A 12,088-nucleotide genomic window follows, 5' to 3' on the forward strand; every position below is an offset into this window, starting at 1 on the left:
AGTGCTACTCTCCTTCCAGTTTATATAGGTAGTTTAGGGAAAACTAATACCAATGTATTCATTACCAAAGGGAGACCAGTGGAGTTTGTGTTCTAGACTCTGAGATGTGCCTCATGAACAAACTCATTAGCTCTCTGGTACAGTCAGTCTGACAGAGGGCAGGGTACAGTGTGGTCAGGGACACAACATAACCAACCCAGATGCATCTGCGCTGAATCTGAGCTCTGTTCTTTTTTTTTTTTTTTTAACATCTTTATTGGAGTATAATTGCTTTACAATGGTGTGTTAGTTTCTGCTTTATAACAAAGTGAATCAGTTATACATACACATATGTACCCATATCTCTTCCTTCTTGCGTCTCCCTCCCTCCCACCCTCCCTATCCCACCCATCTAGGTGGTCACAAAGCACCAGTGAGCTCTGCTCTTGACTAGTTAGTTGTGTGACATCAGGCAAGTTACTTGACCTCTCTCTACCTCAGTTGCCTCACTTTAAGGATGAAGATAATTATCCTATCTACTTCCTGGGGTTTTTGTGAGATTAAGTGTGATAATTCATGTAGACCACGTAGTACAGAACCTAGAGCAGAGTGAATGCCCAATACAAACTAATCTCCTGCACAAACTCCTCAGCGGTGCTCCATTTCCTGTTAAAGTCCAAACTCCTTAGTATGGCTTGGAAAGTCTTTCCTTAACTCCCAAACAGACCCCAGTTTACCTTATCTCTCCCCACTTTCCCTCTGTAAATCTGAGATCCTGTCATAATTGTATGCTTGTCATTTCTTGCACGTACTTCACTTTCTGGGTATACCTAGCAATATTCGTGATGTAGTCAAAGCACAACCCAATTTTGTCACCCACTAGCCCTTAGCATTTTTATTCAGAAGAGCTAATTTTGCCCTGCCCTCCAATGCAAACTTGGGCAAATCCCAAGACATCTTAATTAATGGACAGTGCTACTCATTTTAAGTCACAAATTACACTCTTGATTTGTAATTAGAATGTGTCTAGTTAAGAGATTAGTTAAATACCTCCATCTCTGTTCAAAAAGTGAGAGTTCTCTCCATGTGTGAAGGCCTGTGGTCAACCAGCAGCTACATCAGACCCCACCTGGGTGGAAGCCACCTGAAGCTTTTGATTGAAAAGGATATATGGACATATAACAGAAAGTGATATACTTGATAGAAGAGGACTCACAGAATCACTGATTCTCTAATCGTTCTGGGAAACTACTGCATACAGTGACTAGAATAGGGCCCTGGTTGCAGAGTGCACAGGCTGCTTCCACACTGGTTACTAGTTATTTTGTAGGATCTGAACAGTCAGCACCCTACTGCTACTGCTACTTCAAGTAGAGGAAGCTAGCTGGCTTTTTTTGTTTTGTTTTGTTTTTTAATTGACATATAGTTGATTTACAATGTCGTGTTAGTTTCAGGTGTATAGCAAAGTGATTCAAATATGTATATAGATTCCATATATATGTGTTAGCATACAGTATTTGTTTTTCTCTTTCTCACTTACTTCACTCTGTATGACAGACTCTAGGTCCATCCACCTCACTACAAATAACTCAATTTCGTTTCTTTTTATGGCAGAGTAATATTCCATTGTATATATGTGCCACATCTTTATCCATTTATCTGTTGCTGGACACTTAGGTTGCTTCCATGTCCTGGCTATTGTAAATAGAGCTGCAATGAACATTGTGGTACATAACTCATTTTGAATTATGGTTTTCTCTGGGTATATGCCCAGTAGTGGGATTGCTGTGTCATATGGTAGTTCTATTTGTAGTTTTTTAAGGAACCTCCATACTGTTCTCCATAGTGGCTGTATCAATTTACATTCCTACCAACAGTGCAAGAGGGCTCCCTTTTCTCCACACCCTCTCCAGCATTTATTGTTTGTAGATTTTTTTTTTTTTTTTGCGGTACGCGGGCCTCTCACTGTTGTGGCCTCTCTCGTTGCGGAGCATAGGCTCCAGACGCGCAGGCCCAGTAGCCATGGCTCACGGGCCCAGCCCCTCCGCGGCATGTGGGATCTTCCCGAACTGGGGCACGAACCCGTGTTCCCTGCATCGGCAGGCAGACTCTCAACCACTGCGCCACGAGGGAAGCCCTGTAGTTTTGTTTGTTTGTTTGTTTTGTGGTACGCGGGCCTCTCACTGCTGTGGCCTCTCCCCTTGCGGAGCACAGGCTCTGGACGCGCAGGCTCAGCGGCCACGGCTCACGGGCCCAGCCGCTCAGCGGCACGTGGGATCTTCCCGGACCGGGGCACGAACCCGCGTCCCCTGCATCGGCAGGCGGACTCTCAACCACTGCGCCACCTGGGAAGCCCTCCCTGTAGATTTTTTAATGATGGCCATTCTGACTGGTATGAGGTGATACCTCATTGTAGTTTTGATTTACATTTCTTTAATGATTAGTGATGTTGAGCATTGGGGAGTCTTGGAACTACTTTATTCACATTCCTTTTATAAATTATGGCCATGGGGGAATTTGCTTTATACTTATGCTAGTCTCTGAATCTGGTTTTGGCACCTCATTTGTCACTGAGGTAGGAAGTGTTCCACCTAACCATTCTGAAATGTGTGTGTGAAGTATGTTCTCTTCTCCCCCTCTATTTGCCTTACCTTTTACTCACCTAGCTGACCCTTGTCTATTTTCAACACTTAGAATGTCTCTCCCTTCCTCCCACCCCATGACCCCATAGAATGGGCTAATCTCTTTTATTTGTATTTCCATGGTAACCTTTGCCTACCTGTCGTAACCAATGCAGTCCACTTCATATTAAAGCCATTTCTGTGTTTGTCCCTAACCTCATGAGACTGGAAATTCTGGAAGGCAGGGACTCTTGAGATGTACTGTTATAGCCTCAAAGTCTAACAATACAATTTAAATTGTCATTAGTGATAGCATAAAAATCCTCAAATATCTTAGGAATTTATGTAATAAAAGATATGCAAGACCTCTATGTTGAAAACTTAAAATCTCAATGGTGTCTTGGAAAACTCAACAAGCCAAAATTCCAAATTTGACTCCAAAATTGATAAGAAAATGCAAAGAGCCAAGATCCTCTTGAAGAAAACAAAACAGAAGAAAGGAAACCTGGTGCGAAGACTTGTTCTACCACGTGTCAAGGCTTCTTCTTTAGCCAGAGTAATTGAAACTGTTGGTATTGGCACAAGCATAGACAAACAAATCAGTTGTTTGGAATAGAAAGTTCAGAAACAGAGCTCCTCAGATATGTACACTTGATTTATGACAGGGCAGGCTCTATGGAGCAGGAGGAAAACACACTTAAAACAAGTATTAAACATAAAAATATTAAATTTAAATGAAGAAATTATGTTCATCAAAAAAAATACCACTTAGAGAATGAAAAGGGAAGCTACAGAACAAAAGAAGATTTTTGCAGCATAAATAATTAACAAGGGCTTTGCATTCAGAATATACAAAGGATTACAAAACAAAAAGCAAAGGATAAATAACCCAGGAGAAAATTGGGTAACAGACTTGAACAATTCACAAAAGAGGAAATATAAAAGGCCACCAAATATATGAAAACATACTTGACCTCATCAGCAATTAGGGAAATGCAAGCTAAAAACTCCCCTGGAATGGCTAAAATTAACAGGACTGACAATCTTAATTGCAGTCTAGAATACAGAGTAATAGGAACCCTGACAGATTGCTGTTGAGAGTGTAAATTGGTGCAAACATCTTGGAAGACAGTTTGGAGTTATCTAAGAAAGTTGAACACCTGCGGACCCTTGGGCCAGCAGTTCTCTTCAAGAGAAATGTGTGCACTTGTGCACCAGGAGACAACTGCAGAAGTGTTGATATCAGCATCATTCATAGAAGCATCAAACTGGAATTTGGGTGTTCCTGAATCCAAATGTTCATAAATAGAAGAATGAATAAATAATAGTGATAGAATTCTATGCTGAAGTGAAAATGAATGAACGGCAGTTTCACACAAGAATATAACTGACTCTCAAACACAATGTAAAGCAGAAAAAGCATGACACAAAACAACAGTTACCATATTATTTCGTGTATAAAAAATTCAACAACAGGCAAAGGAAACTATAGTATTTAGGGATTTATACTCAGGTGGTCAAACAAAGAAAAGGAAGTCACTATATTATATCAGAAAAATGGTTACCTTTGTGGTTAGTGAGACAGTTTTGAATAGGAAAGAATATGTGGGAGACTTCTGAGTATTAGCAAGCTTCTATTTCTGGATAGTAGTTAAATGGCTGTGCTTCTCAACAACTTGTTCAGTTGTACAATTGTGTTTCTTTGTACTTATCATCATCATTTTTTGTAGTTACTTCCTTATCTTCATAACAGCATATTATACTGACTAGCAAATTAAAAGGATTGAAGACCTTGGGACTCTTTTCACTGCAGATAACAGAAAACACAACCCAAACTGGTTTAAGCAAAAAAGATAATTTATTGACTAATATAATTAAAGAATAGGGGGTGGACATACTGGCTGCAGATGAGGCTTAGATCAGTGCTTATACACTGTGACCAGGTCCTGGTTTCCTTTTACGCCTCGGGTTCTTTTACTTCCTTTGGCAAATTTTCAGACTGGTTCTTTCCCTTTGGATCCAGGATGGCTGCCTGTAGTCCATGAAATTATAGGATTCCTTCTTTAGGTCTAGCAGGAAAGAGAAACTTTACTCTCTCAATAGTTCAGTCATAAGCCCTATTGTGTCTTCCCTGATTGGCTTGACTTGGGTCAGGGGTCCTTCCCTGGACTAATCACTGTGGGAGATAGGATAAACTGATTGATCCATCCATGGCCAATAACCAATAGACTACATGGCTAGAACATTCAAGGTAGTATAAAAAAAAAAGAGAGAGAGAGAAATAGATATTGAGGAGGCAAAATAAGTAATGTCTATGACAATCAATATCCATTCTGTTTAATTGGATATCATCATGCTTGAAAAGCAACACACAGTTTTATACTATTAACCATCTCAGGCTTACTTAGAATCAAGACAAAGAAGGTGGCTGGGTAGGATAGAGGTATACCAGCTGAGCTTAAATCTGAAAACAACAACAAAACATTTTTTTTTTCTCTGCTGATGTTAGAGATTCAAAACAGTCACAAGCGCTCAGACTGATTCAAAGCAAAGCTGGCTTGTAAGCCATAACAATAAGGCAATGAGTGAAACTTGATTGGATCTAGGTTAGAAAAGATCTTGATTGGATCTTTGTTCTAGTTATCTGTAAAAGATATTTCAAGGAGAACTTGGAAAAACTGAGTATTGCCTGGACAGTAAAAGATTTAGGGACTTATACTTCATCTTCTTAAGTGTGGTAATGGCATCTGGTAATATTGGAAAAAGCTCTTATTTTTAGAATAGGCAGGCTAGAGCATTTAGGGGTGCAATGTGTTGATGTATGCAACTTACTCTCAAATAGCTTAACAAAAGACACACACATATAGATAAAGCAAATGCTCAAAACTTTAACAATTGTTGATTCTAGATGGTGAGTGTATGAGTGATGATTCTAATATTCTTTTAATTCTTCTGTATATTTGAAACTCTTCAAAATAAAAAGTTGGGGAAATAAAAAAATGTTTGAGGGAAAATCTAAAAAATCTTGACCAAACAAAAAGCTGATGTGTTTCTATGCTTTTTCCTCCTGTAGTCTAGGTCTTAGTTCCACAAGAGGTAGAAAAAAATAAATTTATTTTGGTATTAAAACAATATACAAGTGCTATTGCTTTTCCAATTATCCATGAAAAATATTTATTCAGCACCAACTATGTGTATGCATTGCATTGTTAATAGGGAGTTATAATTTTATCTCTATCTGACTTTATTACAGAATAAATGTTGCCAACCAAATACCAAAGGCAGAAGGAAGCAAACTAATAACATTTACTGAGGGCTTACTTTGTACCAGGAATATTAGCATACATCATTTCATTTATTTTTCATTATAACCCTGTGAAGTAGATACTATCATTATTCCTGTTTACAGATGACAAATGGAGGCGTTTGTATACTTGGCACAGGGTCCCACATCTAACAAGCAGGGGGCATCTGAATCTAAGAGTAAATCTTTCCTTGTCACTGCTGGTGGGAATGTAAAAATGGAGCAGCCACTTTGAAAAACAGTCTGGCAGTTCCTCAGAAAGTTAAACATTGAGTTACCATATAACGCAGCAATTTAATTCTACTCCTAAGTATATACCCAAGACAAATGAAGAGGTGTTCACACAAAAGCTTGTAGTACATGAATGTTTATAGCAGCTCTATTTCTGAGTCAAAAAGTGGAAACAATCCAAATGTCCATCAACTGATGAATGGATAGACGGAATGTGGTATACTCATACAATAGAATTTTATTTGGCAATACAAAGAAATGAAGCACCTATACATGCTACAACGTGGATGGACCTTGAAAACATCATGCTAAGTGAAATAAGCCAGATGTGAAAGGCCACATCTTATATTACTTCATTTATATGAAATGTCTAGAACAGGCAAATCTGTAGAGATAGAAGGATTAGTGGTTGCCTAAGACTGGGGGGAAGGGAGAGTGACCTCCTAATGGATGCAGGGATTTTTTCAGAAGGGAGATAGTGATGAAAATGTCCCAAGATTGATGGCAGTGATGGCTGCACAACTCTGTAAATATACTAAAACCCACTGAATTTTACAATTTAAAATAGGTGTAATGTATGGTATGTGAATTATATCTCAATTATATCTCAAAAAGAGTGACTCTCTCCTTTACTTACCCATGTTACCTGAGAAAACTATAGTTTTTCTCTTAGAACTGGCTTTCAAAATCAAACTGTGGAGGTTCCAGGTTGAATGAGATTTAATATATCAAGACTCTTCTATTCTAGAGAGTTAACTCTTTGAATTGGACAGAGAAAACCCTTGAAGTTCCCAGAAGCCATTAGGAATGAATAAAGTGAGTGAATAAGTGAATTCATGAAAATTTTCCTTTCTCCGTATTTCCAATGTTGGCTATCCAAGTTCTTTGGATTTTGGCCCCATTATGTGAAGTCTGGTATATGAGCTTTTACCTCTGGATCGAAAAGGCAGGGCATAACTGGCCACCGCTTATCTGCAGGTTGGAACCAAAGGACTATTTCTATGTGATTATTAGCAAGAGTTGGTTCTATAAGGAATTCGGAGACTTGCCTTTTGGAATGGTTGAACTGTAACAAATATGTGCTCTTCCAAACTTTGCATTGACTTCCTCCTCCATGCTGAATACAGTTAGCGAACAGTAAGATAACCTTTAGAATCCTGAACAGTTTATGACTTCATAAACACTCCACTTCTTTCCTTCTAGCACATGAAGCTAATTCCTTCTATGACTAAGCTGTGGCATTTGGGTATTTCCTTAAGCTTGGTTCCAGGTACTTACCATGTTTTTCTCCTGACCCTTCCTGATTGTGTGGGTTTGGGTGCCTCTAGAAAGTACTTACTCTGCACTGTGATTGCTTTCTTTTATTTGAGCAGTCCTCTTTAATACCCCACCCCCCTGTTCTTTTTCCCTCTGCTTTTCTCTTTAGTTTGATTTGGTTACCTGTTTCTGGCTATGTGGAGCTTTCCCGAAACTGGATTAGCAGCAATAACAGCAGTAACCCTTTAATTACCAGAGTAATTTTCTTTGCTTGTTTTGAGCTCCAGCGTTTTACAGGAAGCTGCTGTAAAAATCAAATGTGAAAAAGACACGTGACTTTTTCCTGCTTTTACCAGTCCAGAGAACTTATAGTGAGGGTTATAGGGCTTCGCACCAATGTGTTTTTCCCTTTAAAAAAGGAAAGGTGAGAGCTGAGGTAGGCTTCTCCATTTAAACAAAACACACAAATCCAGTTAACAGTGCTAAAGTAATACTTTCAAGATTCTGTAATTCACCCTTGAAGAATAAATAAATCCAGTTCAAATCTGTTTATATAGGTTTTGACTTCATTGTAATCTTGTTTCTGGCCTTATGTTTTCTTGACTGAGTCAGTAGTAAAATTGTTAAAACAGGGAGGAAATCAAAGGAAAGGCCTTGCTACCTTGGGCAGTTTCCTACTCCAGTCATTAGTCATGTGGCCTCTGTAATTTCTGATTTACCAGGCTATATAAAGAGACTCATAAAACTGCCTCCTGGCAATGTAGCAGGCTAAATGATTACTATTAAGTAGTCTAAGGCACCAGGATGAAAGGGGGCTATAAAGAGTTAACGCAATTCCCAGAAATTTTAAAAACTTGATTTCTATAGAGATATCAAACTGGTGAAAGGGAAGTTACTCTGAATTTGATTGATCGATGCCTACAGGAATTACATCTTCTAAATGTAGAGTTTGCATTTACAGTTTTAGCCAGATACAAAGGTTGCTCAGGTTTGGGGATTTACCATTTAGAGTACAGAGGCCAGAGGCTTGAATTTCCAAGGAGAGTCCGCAACACGAATCTAGGCTGAAGGACGTTAAGTTCTTTTCTAACGCGCAGAAGTTGAGGCTTTACAGTTTCAAGATGCTCCAATCTAGTGGCAACATTTTATCCGTTATTGGGTGTGTATCTTCTGTGTATGTAGGCATTGCCAACCTCAAAGGCCAGACTGGTTTCTAGTAGCAACTGGCTCTCTAGGAACTAACCAAAGAGAAAGCAAGGAACAGTGTAGGGGTATTTTGGGGAAAGGGCCGAAGGTGAGGGCATTTGTGGAGGGTCGTGGTGAGGCAGGGAAGTAGAAAAACTGGAGAATAAGGCGTCCTGCCAAAGCCCAGAAGACCAGCAACATCCTTGATTCATTCTGTGCACAATGTGTTTCAGGCTTTGTATCGTGGGTGAGTGTGGAACAGTTCCTGCAGCACAAGGTGTGTTCACATTTAAATTAAGGTAGGAATGCTGGTCAGTGCTAGGGACTTGGACAGAACGAATGGATTTCCTAACCTTGGGAAGGGGGTGTGTACACTAATCTGTTTTTAACCGTGGACTAAAAGACAAACACATACTACTTGATTTCATACTACAGTAAACTTCTTTGAACAAATTCTTTAAACCAAGGGGTCGGAATTTTAAAATTACAGATAGTCAGTGAATAGTTCTAATTCATTTATTCATACATCCACTCACTTATTCAACAAAAGTTTATTGAGCGCCTATTCTGTGCTAGGCACTGCTGAGCCATCACAAATGTGGTCTCTGGCGCTAAGGAGTTGACAGTCTAGACCAGTCAGTAAGGGAGTTAAAAAAAATTCTGGCATCATTGCTAATGCGGCTGCAGCGGGTGAGGATCAGCCCTTCTAACTAACTCTCCCACGTGGTGCTGGCAGGTAAGTATGGGTGTGAGCGCGTGTGGCTCCTGGTGTTTGGGGAGTGTGAAAGAGCACGTGTCAGAATGGCGCATGTCACAGTGCGCGTGCGGATGTCGGCGTGTTACGCGTCTCCATTGCGGCGGCAGTGTGGGCTGCGGGAGGCTTGTGTCTCCCGCCCACTTACCGGAGGCGGCGCGGGAACCACCCGGCCAGAGAGACTGCGAGTGACCGCGTGTGCGCGCGCCCCCGTGCGGGGGAGGGGCGCGCCGCGCTGGCAGCGCCGTGCGCAGGCGCAGAGCGCGAGAGCCCGGCCACCGCCGCCGCAGAGCGCCGGGGGCTGGAGCAGTGCACGAAAGAGGCCATGGCCGCCGCCGGCTGCTGAAGAGTTCGGCCCGCGAGCGCCTGCCGCCGCGTACGATGGTGACCGCACGGGTCGGGCCGCTGCCGCCGCCGCTGCCGCCGCCTCCCAAGACGCTGCATCCAAGGCCCGGCGCGGAGGAGCCGCCGCTGTGAGCCGCGCCGTCCCGGCCCCCGCCGCCGCCGCCGCCCGAGGAGAAGGGGAGGGCAGGCGAGAGAGCCGGGGAGTTGCGGAGTCCGTCTGTCCGCCGGCGGCGCTGCCCCGCGGGGAAGGAGGCCGCAGCCTGAGGTGACCGAGCCGTCCGCCTCGGCCGGCCCATTCCTACCCCGGTGCCCGGTCCGCATGCCACATCCTCTCTTACCCCCCTCCCCCTTCCCTCCTCCCTTCCCCCATCCAGTCGCCTGCTCAGTCCTCTTCTCCCCCTTCGCCCCTTCCCCCGTTCGCCTCCCTCCTCTTCTCCCAAGCTTCGGCAGCGTCCACATCCCCTTTTCACCCGCAGCGCCCCTCTCTCCCTCCCAACCGCCAGTCCCTCCTGCGGTCCTCCTGGCCCCCCCTTCGGCTGTCTCCGACTCTGCCCTCCCCTCCCGGGGCCCAGCTTAGAGCCCCCTTTCCCGGCTCCCGGGCCTTGTCCGCCGCGTTTCCACCCTCCACCCTCCTGAAGCTATCTCTCATCTCCCCCGGCATTCCTAAGATGCCCTCACTCTGAGCGCTCCCCCATCGCCTCCCCAGTACTCCATTTCGGGGTCTTTTCTAAGCCCCTTCCTGGGCTGCCCCTTTTCTTGCTGCTCCTTTCTAGCTCCTTTCTTCCAGTTCCCACTCCCAACTTTCCTTCTTTTTCGTTTTTGCCCACTTTGCTCACAAGCTTCACTCCCTCTTTTATTTCATCCTAGTCTTCTTCGGTTTACGCAGCCCCAAACTCAGCTTCTCCCCTTTTATTCGGTTTGAGGTTGTTTGGGGGTGCGGAAAGGCCTGCCAAGTCATTCTTCAAGTGGGGACCCATTTGCTCTGCATGTCATCTGTGTCAGTCCTTTTTTTACAGTAAAAGGGGTCCTCATCCCTTTTTGTCCCCATCGCTTCCTCTCTCGTTTGCCATCCTTTCTGCATCCCCCTCCACTTATGCTTCGACCAACCAAGGACCCCGAGACCCTTGCCCTCCTTCATCAGTGGGTCCCCTTTCTGTTCAGGGATGAAGAACTTCGCCCGTGTCTTTCTTCAGAATCTTTTTGGTGCGTGGCGCGGCGGAGCCAGCACCCTTGGCCAGACAGGAGGGGAGCTCCCTGGCACGGGCCTCTCTCCTGGCAGAGTTTTTGTGGACGTAATCCCTTAGCCCCGCGGCAGCGCCTGCTTTGCAGCGAGCTGGGTTGGGGTTACTATAGTTCAAACGCAACTGAGATCAGCAGGCGTGGGGGGCGGGGGAGGAGGTGCGGGGAGAGAGGAAGGGGGCTTTGCAGTGAGAAGGCATCAAAGATTAATGGATGGCTTTGCATCGCAGTCTGCAGTAAACAGGAAACTAGTTTGAAAGGAAAGGAGAGGGACTGTGTGTCTTTTTATTTTTTAAAATACGGACTGTGCAGTTCTGGTGAATCTTGAATCCTGCCCAAAGGATGAGCTGTCGGTGCTGCAGTCATGACCCAGGCTGAGCGCCCGATGACAGAGATAGCAGTTTTTATTTCCTCTGTCTGGCTGCTTAAGTTGAAGGATGGCCCTTGTATTCAGAGTGGACTCCCTATCTTTGTCGATTTGGAGATGACCAGAAACCACATAACTGCTAGTAGTTTATGTGGAAATCAGGTACATACAAAGTTAGCTAGCAATGAGTGGGAGTGGGGAGGACCAGCTATATTTAAAACGTGTGCAAATGCTTATGTAAGAAGTGCGTTCTTCTCCCTGGCATCTAAGTTTTTGGCTGAGTTTACTTATGATTGTAGGTTTTTGCTCTGCCCTCTGACATTTTCAGGGATATGGACAGCCAGAAAATCTGCCTTTCTGAGGATTGGCTTTAGCTGATGGTAGAATTTTGTTTTGTTTTTCAAATTGGATTGGACAAAGAAAGGGGATTGATGATGAATGATAGTTTTTCTTCTGTGCTGAGGGGAAAAGGTGTAAAAACTTTCGGCATTAAATTATCTAATACTGTACTGAATAATTTTAAATTGGATTATATGGCATTCTTTGTTTTGTCCAGGAGATGTGAATTCTGTTCATTTTTTGGGTAAGATAACATTTTCATTTCTTTTTCTCATTTAACATAATTCTTCAGCAGATGAGAAGAGCTATGACTTTAAAAACTTAGGTTTTTCATATTGTTGATGATTTGTTTGATTTCTTCATATTCAAACCCAAAATGTAGTGTTTTCAGGAAAGTGTAGAATGAGGCCCCCTGTGTGTCCTCACCACAAATGTGAAGGATGAACTGTGCAATGTTATACTTGTAC

The 12,088-nt window shown here is 43.1% G+C and overlaps 1 protein-coding gene across 1 annotated transcript in view; it reads left to right on the forward strand.

Moving 5' to 3' along the window:
- Positions 1-9,852: 9,852 nt before the first annotated feature.
- The window catches only part of RNF145 (ring finger protein 145), a 64,119-nt gene continuing 61,883 nt past the window's right edge, over positions 9,853-12,088 (forward strand). Inside the window, exon 1 of the mRNA XM_060094982.1 lies at positions 9,853-9,941. The gene's annotated coding sequence lies outside the window, so the exon portion shown is untranslated. The remainder of the gene's footprint in view (positions 9,942-12,088) is intronic.

This window comes from Mesoplodon densirostris, chromosome 3, assembly GCF_025265405.1.
Source record: "Mesoplodon densirostris isolate mMesDen1 chromosome 3, mMesDen1 primary haplotype, whole genome shotgun sequence".
In the NCBI taxonomy this organism is placed as follows: Eukaryota; Metazoa; Chordata; class Mammalia; order Artiodactyla; family Ziphiidae; genus Mesoplodon; species Mesoplodon densirostris.